The sequence below is a fragment of the Oncorhynchus nerka genome, linkage group LG26, assembly GCF_034236695.1.
Source record: "Oncorhynchus nerka isolate Pitt River linkage group LG26, Oner_Uvic_2.0, whole genome shotgun sequence".
Lineage (NCBI taxonomy): Eukaryota > Metazoa > Chordata > Actinopteri > Salmoniformes > Salmonidae > Oncorhynchus > Oncorhynchus nerka.
The window spans coordinates 45,397,833-45,411,863 of NC_088421.1; the positions used below are offsets into that span (position 1 = coordinate 45,397,833).

General features: G+C 47.3%; 1 protein-coding gene across 1 annotated transcript in view; it reads left to right on the plus strand.

Annotated features, from left to right (window-relative positions):
* The window catches only part of cldnk (claudin k), a 280,906-nt gene that overhangs the window by 124,961 nt on the left and 141,914 nt on the right, over window positions 1–14,031 (plus strand). The gene's annotated exons all lie outside the window — the stretch shown is intronic.

Consider the following 14,031-nt stretch of genomic DNA (forward strand, 5'->3'; position numbering starts at 1 on the left):
AGATGGAGAGTCAGTATCTATGACAGATTATAGAGAGATAGATGGAGAGTCAGTATCTATGACAGATTATAGAGAGATAGATGGAGAGTCAGTATCTATAACAGATTTATATGGAGAGTCAGTATCTATGACAGATTATAGAGAGATAGATGGAGAGTCAGTATCTATGACAGATTATAGAGAGATAGATGGTATCTATGACAGATTATAGAGAGATAGATCAGTATCTATGACAGATTATATGACAGAGATAGATGGAGAGTCAGTATCTATGACAGATTATAGAGAGATAGATGGAGAGTCAGTATCTATGACAGATTATAGAGAGATAGATGGAGAGTCAGTATCTATGACAGATTATAGAGGGATAGATGGAGAGTCAGTATCTATGACAGATTATAGAGAGATAGATGGAGAGTCAGTATCTATGACAGATTATAGAGGGATAGATGGAGAGTCAGTATCTATGACAGATTATAGAGAGATACAGTGACTTGCGAAAGTATTCGGCCCCCTTGAACTTTGAGACCTTTTGCCACATTTCAGGCTTCAAACATAAAGATATAAAACTGTATTTTTTTGTGAAGAATCAACAACAAGTGGGACACAATCATGAAGTGGAACGACATTTATTGGATATTTCAAACTTTTTTAACAAATCAAAAACTGAAAAATTGGGCGTGCAAAATTATTCAGCCCCCTTAATTAAGTTAATACTTTGTAGCGCCACCTTTTGCTGCGATTACAGCTGTAAGTCGCTTGGGGTATGTCTCTATCAGTTTTGCACATCGAGAGACTGAATTTTTTTCCCATTCCTCCTTGCAAAACAGCTCGAGCTCAGTGAGGTTGGATGGAGAGCATTTGTGAACAGCAGTTTTCAGTTCTTTCCACAGATTCTCGATTGGATTCAGGTCTGGACTTTGACTTGGCCATTCTAACACCTGGATATGTTTATTTTTGAACCATTCCATTGTAGATTTTGCTTTATGTTTGGGATCATTGTCTTGTTGGAAGACAAATCTCCGTCCCAGTCTCAGGTCTTTTGCAGACTCCATCAGGTTTTCTTCCAGAATGGTCCTGTATTTGGCTCCATCCATCTTCCCATCAATTTTAACCATCTTCCCTGTCCCTGCTGAAGAAAAACAGGCCCAAACCATGATGCTGCCACCACCATGTTTGACAGTGGGGATGGTGTGTTCAGGGTGATGAGCTGTGTTGCTTTTACGCCAAACATAACGTTTTGCATTGTTGCCAAAAAGTTCCATTTTGGTTTCATCTGACCAGAGCACCTTCTTCCACATGTTTGGTGTGTCTCCCAGGTGGTTTGTGGCGAACTTTAAACGAAAACCGTTTTTTAGAAATGTGTAGAAATGTGTAAAACAGAAATATCACATTTACTTAACTATTCAGACCTTTTACTCAGTACATTGATGAAGCACATTTGGTAGTGATTATAGCCTCGAGTCTTCTTGGGTATGACGCTACCAGCTTGGCACACCAGTATTTGGGGAGTTTCTCGCATTATTCTCTGCAGATCCTCTCAAGCTCTGTCAGGTTGGATGGGGAGCGTCGCTGCACAGCTACTATCAGTTCTCCCCAGAGATGTTGTATCGGGTTCAAGTCCGGGCTCTGGCAGGGCCACTCAAGGACATGCAGAGACTTGTCCCGAAGCCACTCCTGTGTTGTCTTGGTTGTGCGCTTAGGGTCATTATCCTGTTGGAAGTTGAACCATCTCCCCAGTCTGAGGTCCTGAGCGGTTTTCATCAAGGATCTCTCTGTCGCGTCTCTCGTCAGAAGGCATGGACCAAGGTGCAGCGTGGTAAGTGTTTATGATAAATGTATTACTCCAAACACTCAAACAAAATAACAAAGAGTGAAAAACGAAACAGTCCTGTCAGGTGCAGACACTAAACAGAAAATAACTACCCACAAAACACAGGTGGGAAAAAGGCTACCAAAGTATGATTCTCAATCAGAGACAACGATAGACAGCTGCCTCTGATTGAGAACCGCACTCGCCAAAAAAACAAAGAAATAGAAAACATAGAAATTAAGAAACTAGAATGCCCACCCTAGTCACACCATGGCCTAACCAAAATAGAGAATAAAAGCCTCTCTATGGCCAGGGCGTGACACTCTCTGTACTTTGCTCCCATCATCTTTGCCCGATCCTGACTAGTCTCCCAGTCCCTGAAAAACATCCCCACAGCATGATGCTGCCATCACCATGCTTCACTGTAGGGATGGCATTCAGGCCAAAGAGTTCCATCTTGGTTTCATCAGATCAGAGAATCTTGTTTCTCATAGTCTGAGAGTCTTTAGGACCCTTTTGACAAACTCCAAGCGGGCTGTCATGTGCTTTTCACTGAGGAGTGGCTTCCATCTGGCCACTCTAACATAAAGGCCTGATTGATGGAGTGCTGCAGAGATGGTTGTCCTTCTGGAAGGTTCTCCCATCTCCACAGAGGAACTCTGGAGGTCTGTCAGAGTGACCATCGGGTTCTTGGTCACCTCCCTGACCAAGGCCCTTCTCCCCAGATTGCTCAGTTTGGCCCGAGGGGCCAGGTTGGTGGTTCCAAACTTCTTCCATTGAAGAATGATGGAGGCCACTGTGTTCTTGGGGACCTTCAACGCTGCAGACATTTTTGGTACCCTTCCCCAGATCTGTGCCTCGACACACTCCTGTCTCGGAGCTCTACGCACAATTCCTTTGACCTCATGGCTTGGTTTTTGTTCTGACATGCACTGTCAACTGTGGGACATTTAGACAGGTGTGTGCCTTTCCAAATCATGCCCAATCAATTGCATTTGCCGCAGATGCTGCAGCTGGTGATGATGATGATGATGATGACAAGGATGACTATAGGAATGAAGATGAAGGTGGTTATGATGATGATGATGATGACTATAGGAATGAAGATGAAGGCGATGATGATGATGACTATAGGAATGAAGATGAAGGTGGTTATGATGATGATGACAATATGAATGAAGATGAAAGTGGTGATGAAGTTGATGACTATAGGAATGATGATGAAGGTGGAGATGATGATGATGATGATGATGATTATAGGAATGACGATGAAGATGGTGATGATGATTATAGGAATGACGATGAAGATGGTGATGATGATGATGATTTAGGAATGACGATGAAGGTGGTGATGATGATGATGATGATGATGATGACTATAGGAATGACGATGAAGGTGGTGATGATGATGATGATGATGATGATGATGACTATAGGAATGACGATGAAGGTGGTGATGATGATGATGATGATGATGATGACTATAGGAATGACGATGAAGGTGGTGATGATGATGATGATGATGATGATTATAGGAATGACGATGAAGGTGGTGATGATGATGATGATGATAATAGGTATGACGATGAAGGTGTTGATGATGATGATGATGATTATAGGAATGACGATGAAGGTGGAGATGATGATGATGATTATAGGAATGACGATGAAGGTGGTGATGATGATGATGATGATGATGATGATGATGATTATAGGAATGACGATGAAGATGGAGATGATGATGATGATGATTATAGGAAGGATGATGAAGGTGGTGATGATGATGATAGGAATGACGATGAAGATGTGATGATGATGATGATGATTTAGGAATGACGATGAAGGTAGTGATGAGGATGATGATGATGATGATTATAGGAATGACGATAAAGGTGGTGATGATGATGATGATGACTATAGGAATGACGATGAAGGTGGTGATGATAATGATGATGATGATGATTATAGGAATGATGATGAAGGTGGTGATGATGATGATAGGAATGATGATGAAGCTGTGATGATGATGATGATTTAAGAATGACGATGAAGGTAGTGATGAGGATGATGATGATGATGATTATAGGAATGACGATGAAGGTTGTGATGATGATGATGATGATTATAGGAATGATGATGAAGGTAGTGGTGATGATGATGATTGTAGGAATGACGATGAAGGTGGTGATGATGATGATGATGATTATAGGAATGACGATGAAGGTGTTGATGATGATGATGACTCACAGCACTTACAGTAATGACATTCTCTCAGGGTCATATTAAGACAAAGTGGAGATCCTAAGGGATTCACTAAGCACTCTATTTCCTATTCCCCCCCCCCCCACACACACACACACATTACGCTCTCTTGCTCTTGACTCGTCTCCACTAATGGGATGTTGTGTGATGTCATGTCCTTATGTATAATACAGTACAAGCCTCTCCTCTGAATCAGTTTCTCTCTCAGAGGAAATAAGGACACATTCTCTTCTGTGTGTGTGTGTGTGTGTGTGTGTGTGTGTGTGTGTCAGAGGGGTTGGGTTAAATCCGGAAGACAAATTTCAGTTGAAGGCTGTCTACAACTGTTGTACACCCCACCCCCCACCCCCCCCCACACACACAACAACAACAACAACAACAACAACAACACCCCACACTTAATGATAATAACCTCTACCCTGTAATCAACTGTAATCAATCAAAGTGAAAGAGCATTCCTATACAGGTTGACAGAGGACATCTGCTGATCCTGTGACTGACTCCATGGTTGGAGAGGAATCAGGATATTCAGGAAATACCTGCTCCCTCCGCCTTGAAGTGACAAAGATTCCACTTAAAGAGACGGTGTACCAAATGGCACGCTATTCCCTATATAGTGCACTACTTTAAACCAGAGCCCAACAGTCAATGGCACGCTATTGCCTATATAGTGCACTACTTTAGACCAGAGCCCAACAGTCAATGGCACGCTATTCCCTATATGGTACACTACTTTAGACCAGAGCCCAACAGTCAATGGCACGCTATTCCCTATATAGTGCACTACTTTAGACCAGAGCCCAACAGTCAATGGCACGCTATTCCCTATATGGTACACTACTTTAGACCAGAGCCCAACAGTCAATGGCACGCTATTCCCTATATAGTGCACTACTTTAGACCAGAGCCCAACAGTCAATGGCACGCTATTCCCTATATAGTGCACTACTTTAGACCAGAGCCCAACAGTCAATGGCACGCTATTCTCTATATAGTGCACTACTTTAGACCAGAGCCCAACAGTCAATGGCACGTTATTTCCTATATAGGTCACTACTTTAGACCAGAGCCCAATATCACTCTATTCCCTATATAGTGCAGTACTTTAGTCCAGAGCCCAATGTCACTCTATTCCCTATATAGTGCACTACTTTAGACCAGAGCCTTATAAGAATAGGGTGCTCTTTGAGGACACAGTATCCCCTGCCTCATTTGTTCTCTCTAGGCCTCCATCCCTCTCTGTTTGGCCGCCGCCACTAGCCAGTACTTATTCCTCCTGAAAACAGACTCCTGCGCAGTCTTTCTGCCCAAACAAAGAGAGGCCTGTTGATGTCACTGCAGAGAAAGAGAGGCATGCTGATGTCACTGCAGATGGGGGTGGGAGATGGAGTGGAGGGGGGGTCACACAAGAGGAGGACAGCAGCAGAGGAGGTGGGGCGGGGCAGGGGCAGGGGAGGACAAGAGGAGGACAGCAGCAGAGGAGGTGGGGCGGGGCAGGGGAGGACAAGAGGAGGACAGCAGTAGAGGAGGTGGGGCAGGGCAGGGGAGGACAAGAGGAGGACAGCAGTAGAGGAGGTGGGTGGGGCAGGGGAGGACAAGAGGAGGACAGTAGCAGAGGAGGTGGGGGAGGACAAGAGGAGGACAGCAGCAGATGGGGAGGACAAGAGGAGGGCAGCAGAGGGGGTGGGGCGGGGGAGGACAAGAGGAGGACAGCAGCAGAGGAGGTGGGACGGGGGGGGAGGACAAGAGGAGGACAGCAGCAGAGGAGGTGGGGGAGGACAAGAGGAGGACAGCAGCAGAGGAGGTGGGGGAGGACAAGAGGAGGACAGCAGCAGAGGAGGTGGGGCGGGGGAGGACAAGAGGAGGACAGCAGCAGAGGAGGTGGGACGGGGGAGGGGAGGACAAGAGGAGGACAGCAGCAGAGGAGGTGGGATGGGGGAGGACAAGAGGAGGACAGCAGCAGAGGAGGTGGGACATGTTGACTCTACAAGGTGTTGAAAGCGTTCCACAGGGATGCTGGCCCATGTTGACTCTACAAGGTGTTGAAAGCGTTCCACAGGGATGCTGGCCCATGTTGACTCTACAAGGTGTTGAAAGCGTTCCACAGGGATGCTGGCCCATGTTGACTCTACAAGGTGTTGAAAGCGTTCCACAGGGATGCTGGCCCATGTTGACTCTACAAGGTGTTGAAAGCGTTCCACAGGGATGCTGGCCCATGTTGACTCTACAAGGTGTTGAAAGCGTTCCACAGGGATGCTGGCCCATGTTGACTCTACAAGGTGTTGAAGGCGTTCCACAGGGATACTGGCCCATGTTGACTCTACAAGGTGTTGAAAGTGTTCCACAGGGATGCTGGTCCATGTTGACTCTACAAGGTGTTGAAAGTGTTCCACAGGGATGCTGGCCCATGTTGACTCTACAAGGTGTTGGAAGAGTTCCACAGGGATGCTGGCCCATGTTGACTCTACAAGGTGTTGAAAGCGTTCCACAGGGATGCTGGCCCATGTTGACTCTACAAGGTGTTGAAAGCGTTCCACAGGGATGCTGGCCCATGTTGACTCTACAAGGTGTTGAAAGCGTTCCACAGGGATGCTGGCCCATGTTGACTCTACAAGGTGTTGAAAGCGTTCCACAGGGATGCTGGCCCATGTTGACTCTACAAGGTGTTGAAAGCGTTCCACAGGGATGCTGGCCCATGTTGACTCTACAAGGTGTTGAAAGCGTTCCACAGGGATGCTGGCCCATGTTGACTCTACAAGGTGTTGAAAGCGTTCCACAGGGATGCTGGCCCATGTTGACTCTACAAGGTGTTGAAAGCGTTCCACAGGGATGCTGGCCCATGTTGACTCTACAAGGTGTTGAAAGCGTTCCACAGGGATGCTGGCCCATGTTGACTCTACAAGGTGTTGAAAGCGTTCCACAGGGATGCTGGCCCATGTTGACTCTACAAGGTGTTGAAAGCGTTCCACAGGGATGCTGGCCCATGTTGACTCTACAAGGTGTTGAAAGCGTTCCACAGGGATGCTGGCCCATGTTGACTCTACAAGGTGTTGAAAGCGTTCCACAGGGATGCTGGCCCATGTTGACTCTACAAGGTGTTGAAAGCGTTCCACAGGGATGCTGGCCCATGTTGACTCTACAAGGTGTTGAAAGCGTTCCACAGGGATGCTGGCCCATGTTGACTCTACAAGGTGTTGAAAGCGTTCCACAGGGATGCTGGCCCATGTTGACTCTACAAGGTGTTGAAAGCGTTCCACAGGGATGCTGGCCCATGTTGACTCTACAAGGTGTTGAAAGCGTTCCACAGGGATGCTGGTCCATGTTGACTCTACAAGGTGTTGAAAGCGTTCCACAGGGATGCTGGCCCATGTTGACTCTACAAGGTGTTGAAAGCGTTCCACAGGGATGCTGGCCCATGTTGACTCTACAAGGTGTTGAAAGCGTTCCACAGGGATGCTGGCCCATGTTGACTCTACAAGGTGTTGAAAGCGTTCCACAGGGATGCTGGCCCATGTTGACTCTACAAGGTGTTGAAAGCGTTCCACAGGGATGCTGGTCCATGTTGACTCTACAAGGTGTTGAAAGCGTTCCACAGGGATGCTGGTCCATGTTGACTCTACAAGGTGTTGAAAGCGTTCCACAGGGATGCTGGCCCATGTTGACTCTACAAGGTGTTGAAAGCGTTCCACAGGGATGCTGGCCCATGTTGACTCTACAAGGTGTTGAAAGCGTTCCACAGGGATGCTGGCCCATGTTGACTCTACAAGGTGTTGAAAGCGTTCCACAGGGATGCTGGCCCATGTTGACTCTACAAGGTGTTGAAAGCGTTCCACAGGGATGCTGGCCCATGTTGACTCTACAAGGTGTTGAAAGCGTTCCACAGGGATGCTGGCCCATGTTGACTCCAATGCTTCCCACAGTTGTCTAGTTGGCTGGATGTCCTTTGGGTGGTGGACCATGCTTGATACACAGGGGAAACTGTTAAGCGTGAAAAACCCAGCAGCATTGCAATTCTTGACACAAACCGGTGCACCTGGCACCTACTACCACACCCCGTTCAAAGGCACATAAATCTTTGTCTTGCCCATTCACCCTCTGAATGGCAACACATACACAATCCATGTCAGGGTTGTCTCAAGGCTTAAAAATCCTTCTTTAACCCTCCCCTTCATCTACACTGATTGAAGTGGATTTAACAAGTGAGATCATAGCTTTCACCTGGATTCACCTGGTCAGTCTACGTCATGGAAGGTGTTCTTGATGTTTTGTCATTGTAAAATCGACCATGTCTTTATCTCTGCTGCCCTCGTGTGGTTTTGCCTCAACAGTGTCTCAGCTCTTTTCTGAGGTTGTGTTTTTGTATTTGTAGTTTCATCAAAATGTCTTATCAAGTGAGGACTGCAAACAGAAAAAGTCGCCCGTCATGCAGGTTGGCATTTATTGTCATGAATGTTGTTCTGGAGGCAGCTCCGCAGAGCAGTCACTAGCTGGCACAGCCTCAAAGTCATCACATCTGATTTTGGACCTAACCTTAACGATAACCTTAACCACACTGCTAACCCTAATGTCTGACCCAAACCTTAACGATAACCTTAACCACTCTGCTAACCCTAATGTCTGACCCTAACCTTAACCACACTGCTAACCCTAATGTCTGACCCTAACCTTAACCACACTGCTAACCCTAATGTCTGACCCTAACCTTAACCACACTGCTAACCCTAATGTCTGACCCAAACCTAAACACTGCTAACCACACTGACCCAAACCTTAACCCTAATGTCTGACCCAAACACTGCTAACCCTAATGTCTGACCCAAACCTTAACCACACTGCTAACCCTAATGTCTGACCCAAACCTTAACCACACTGCTAACCCTAATGTCTGACCCTAATGTCTGACCCAAACCTTAACCACACTGCTAACCGTAATGTCTGACCCAAACCTTAACGATAACCTTAACCACACTGCTAACCCTAATGTCTGACCCAAACCTTAACCACACTGCAAACCCTAATGTCTGACCCAAACCTTAACGGTAACCTTAACCACACTGCTAACCCTAATGTCTGACCCTAATGTCTGACCCAAACCTTAACCACACTGCTAACCCTAATGTCTGACCCAAACCTTAACCACACTGCAAACCCTAATGTCTGACCCAAACCTTAACCACACTGCTAACCCTAATGTCTGACCCAAACCTTAACCACACTGCTAACCCTAATGTCTGACCCAAACCTTAACGGTAACCTTAACCACACTGCTAACCCTAATGTCTGACCCAAACCTTAACCACACTGCTAACCCTAATGTCTGACCCAAACCTTAACCACACTGCAAACCCTAATGTCTGACCCAAACCTTAACCACACTGCTAACCCTAATGTCTGACCCAAACCTTAACCACACTGCTAACCGTAATGTCTGACCTTAACCACACTGCTAACCCTAATGTCTGACCCAAACCTTAACGGTAACCTTAACCACACTGCTAACCCCAATGTCTGACCCAAACCTTAACCACACTGCTAACCCTAATGTCTGACCCAAACCTTAACCACACTGCTAACCCCAATGTCTGACCCTAATGTCTGACCCAAACCTTAACCACACTGCTAACCCTAATGTTTGACCCAAACCTTAACCACACTGCTAACCCCAATGTCTGACCCAAACCTTAACCACACTGCTAAACCCTAATGTCTGACCCAAACCTTAACCACACTGCTAACCCTAATGTCTGACCCAAACCTTAACCACACTGCTAACCCCAATGTCTGACCCAAACCTTAACCACACTGCTAACCCTAATGTCTGACCCAAACCTTAACCACACTGCTAACCCTAATGTCTGACCCTAATGTCTGACCCAAACCTTAACCACACTGCTAACCCTAATGTCTGACCCTAATGTCTGACCCAAACCTTAACCACACTGCTAACCCCAATATCTGACCCTAACCTTAAATGAAGACTAAAAAGCAAATTTTGACTTTGCAGCTGGACTATCTTGCTGGAAATTGCTCAGTTCTGCCTCCAGGGAAAGATTCATGACAATAAACGTCAACTTGCACAAATGGCACCCTATTCCCTACATAGTGCACTACTTTAGATCAGGGCTGGCACCCTATTCCCTACATAGTGCACAACTTTAGACCAGGGCCCATAGTGCTCTGGTATAAAGTAGTACACTATATAGGGAATATTTTGCCATTTGGGACACGGATCAAATCTCTTGACCAGACTATCCTAGTGATTCCTGTCTGATTCCTCTCTTTACACCATAGATTATGAGCCTCAATGAGTTTGAAATGTCACAGAATATCTACTGAATGTATTTGATACTGTTTCCAAAGGCCTGTGTGGGTGGCAAATACCTCAAAGTAATGGATTTTATACACAAGCATAACGTTAAAATAAAAAAACATGTGTTTGACATTTTAAAAACGGTTTATTACAGATTTCACTTTAAGGACAAGGGTTCTGGGCTTGTGTCAGGCCTCTAGACTCTTCAGTAGGCGACAGAACGTTGAAGTGGTGATAGAATGGAGCATCGAGTTCCGAGACGTAGCAACAAGAGAGCTGTTTCCATGGCAACATGGATCTACCTTCCCTTTCCTCCATCAGGAGCACACTGAGTCACATTACTCTGTTGTGTGTGGAGAAAACAACTGTCTGCCTGTTCCAACTGGTACCCTATTCTCTATATGGTTCACTACTTTTGAACAGAGTCCTATGGGCCTTGGCTAAAAGTAGTGTACTACATAGGGAATAGGGTGCCATTTCGGATGCAACCAGTGTGGCTGTGTGGAGAAAATAACTCTTATGTGCTGTGTACTCGTTAAAAACAGTGGCCTTGATTAGAATAAAGGAGAGGAGATGGAGAGATGGAGACATGGGAAGATGGGGGAGATGGAGACATGGGAAGATGGAGAGATGGAGAGATGGAGACATGGGAAGATGGGGAGATGGGGAGATGGAGACATGGGAAGATGGAGAGATGGAGACATGGAGACATGGGAAGATGGAGAGATGGGGAGATGGAGACATGGGGAGATGGGAAGATGGAGACATGGAGACATGGAGACATGGAGACATGGGAAGATGGAGAGATGGGGAGATGGAGACATGGGGAGATGGGAAGATGGAGACATGGAGACATGGGAAGATGGAGAGATGGGGAGATGGGAAGATGGAGAGATGGAGACATGGAGACATGGGGAGATGGAGAGATGGGGAGATGGAGACCTGGGGACATGGAGAGATGGAGACATGGAGAGATGGAGACATGGAGACATGGAGATGGAGACATGGAGAGAGGGAGACATGGAGACATGGAGAGAGGGAGACATGGAGACATGGAGACATGGAGAGAGGGAGACATGGAGACATGGAGAGAGGGAGACATGGAGACATGGAGAGAGGGAGACATGGAGACATGGAGAGAGGGAGACATGGAGACATGGAGAGAGGGAGACATGGAGACATGGGGAGATGGAGACATGGAGGGAGACATGGAGAGATGGAGACATGGGGACATGGAGACATGGGGAGATGGAGAGAGGGAGACATGGGGAGATGGAGACATGGGGACATGGAGACATGGGGAGATGGAGACATGGAGAGAGGGAGACATGGAGAGATGGATAGATGGAGACATGGAGAGATGGAGAAATGGAGACATGGGGAGATGGAGACATGGAGAGATGGAGACATGGAGAGATGGAGACATGGAGAGATGGAGACATGGGGAGATGGAGACATGGAGAGATGGAGACATGGGGAGAGGGAGACATGGGGAGAAGGAGACATGGAGACATGGGGAGATGGAGACATGGGGAGATGGAGACATGGAGAGAGGGAGACATGGAGACATGGGGAGATGGAGACATGGAGAGAGGGAGACATGGGGAGATGGAGACATGGGGAGATGGAGAGATGGAGACATGCTGACATGGAGAGAGGGAGAGAGGGAGACATGGGGAGAAGGAGACATGGGGAGAAGGAGACATGGAGACATGGGGAGATGGAGACATGGAGAGAGGGAGACATGGGGAGAAGAAGACATGGAGACATGGGGAGATGGGGAGATGGAGACATGGAGAGAGGGAGACATGGGGAGATGGAGAGATGGAGACATGCTGACATGGAGAGAGGGGGAGAGGGAGAGAGGGAGACATGGGGAGAAGGAGACATGGAGAGATGGAGACATGGAGAGAGGGAGACATGGGGAGATGGAGACCTGGGGACAGGGAGAGATCGAGAGATGGAGAGATGGAGACATGGGGAGATGGAGAGAGGGTTGGAGGGTTGGAGGAGTGGAGGAGTGGAGGAGTGGAGGGTTGGAGGAGTGGGGGAGTGGAGGAGTGGAGGAGTGGAGGTGTGGAGGAATGGAGGAGTGGAGGAGTGGAGGAGTGGAGGAGTGGAGGGTTGGAGGAGTGGAGGAGTGGAGGAGTGGAGGGTTGGAGGAGTGGAGGAGTGGAGGAGTGGAGGAGTGGAGGGTTGGAGGAGTGGAGGAGTGGAGGAGTGGAGGGTTGGAGGAGTGGAGGAGTGGAGGAGTGGTGGAGTGGAGGAGTGGAGGAGTGGGTAGTTGTTTTGATGTATTGTTGCATCTGTTCTGTTATTGTGTGTCACTCTGTCTCCACTCCAATATCTGGTTTACACAGATGGTTTAGACACCTAATGTGAAACTGCAAGGCATTGTCTGTACCTCACCATCTGTAATCCATAAACCTTTAACAGTCAATCCTACTCTACAGGGCTGGTTTACACACCTAATGTGAAACTGCAAGGCATTGTCTGTACCTCACCATCTGTAATCCATAAACCTTCAACAGTCAATCCTACTCTACAGGGCTGGTTGACCCAGACTCTCCACAGACTATGCTTTTAGCAGATAGAAAGTCTATTTCTGAAATTAAAGAAACATTTCAGTAGAGAGTGTCAGTTGGTTTTTCATTGACGTCAAAGTGTTTGAATGTGTGACTTCTCCAAGAGTAGGGTGCAGCACCCTGGCCCAGAATGCTCTCTGCTTTTAACCTAGGTGCTTCTGGCCCAGAATGTTCTCTGCTTTTAACCTAGGTGCTTCTGGCCCAGAATGTTCTCTGCTTTTAACCTAGGTGCAGCACCCTGGCCCAGAATGTTCTCTGCTTTTAACCTAGGTGCTTCTGGCCCAGAATGTTCTCTGCTTTTAACCTAGGTGCTTCTGGCCCAGAATGTTCTCTGCTTTTAACCTGGCCCAGAATGTTCTCTGCTTTTAACCTAGGTGCAGCACACTGGCCCAGAATGTTCTCTGCTTTTAACCTAGGTGCAGCACACTGGCCCAGAATGTTCTCTGCTTTTAACCTAGGTGCAGCACCCTGGCCCAGAATGTTCTCTGCTTTTAACCTAGGTGCAGCACCCTGGCCCAGAATGTTCTCTGCTTTTAACCTAGGTGCAGCACACTGGCCCAGAATGTTCTCTGCTTTTAACCTAGGTGCAGCACCCTGGCCCAGAATGTTCTCTGCTTTTAACCTAGGTGCAGCACACTGGCCCAGAATGTTCTCTGCTTTTAACCTAGGTGCAGCACACTGGCCCAGAATGTTTTCTGCTTTTAACCTAGGTGCAGCACACTGGCCCAGAATGTTTTCTGCTTTTAACCTAGGTGCAGCACCATGGTCCAGAATGTTCTCTGCTTTTAACCTAGGTGCAGCACCCTGGTCCAGAATGTTCTCTGCTTTTAACCTAGGTGCAGCACCCTGGCCCAGAATGTTCTTTGCTTTTAACCTAGGTGCAGCACCCTGGCCCAGAATGCTCTCTGCTTTTAACCTAGGTGCAGCACACTGGCCCAGAATGCTCTCTGCTTTTAACCTAGGTGCAGCACCCTGGCCCAGAATGCTCTCTGCTTTTAACCTAGGTGCAGCACACTGGCCCAGAATGTTCTCTGCTCTTAACCTAGGTGCAGCACACTGGC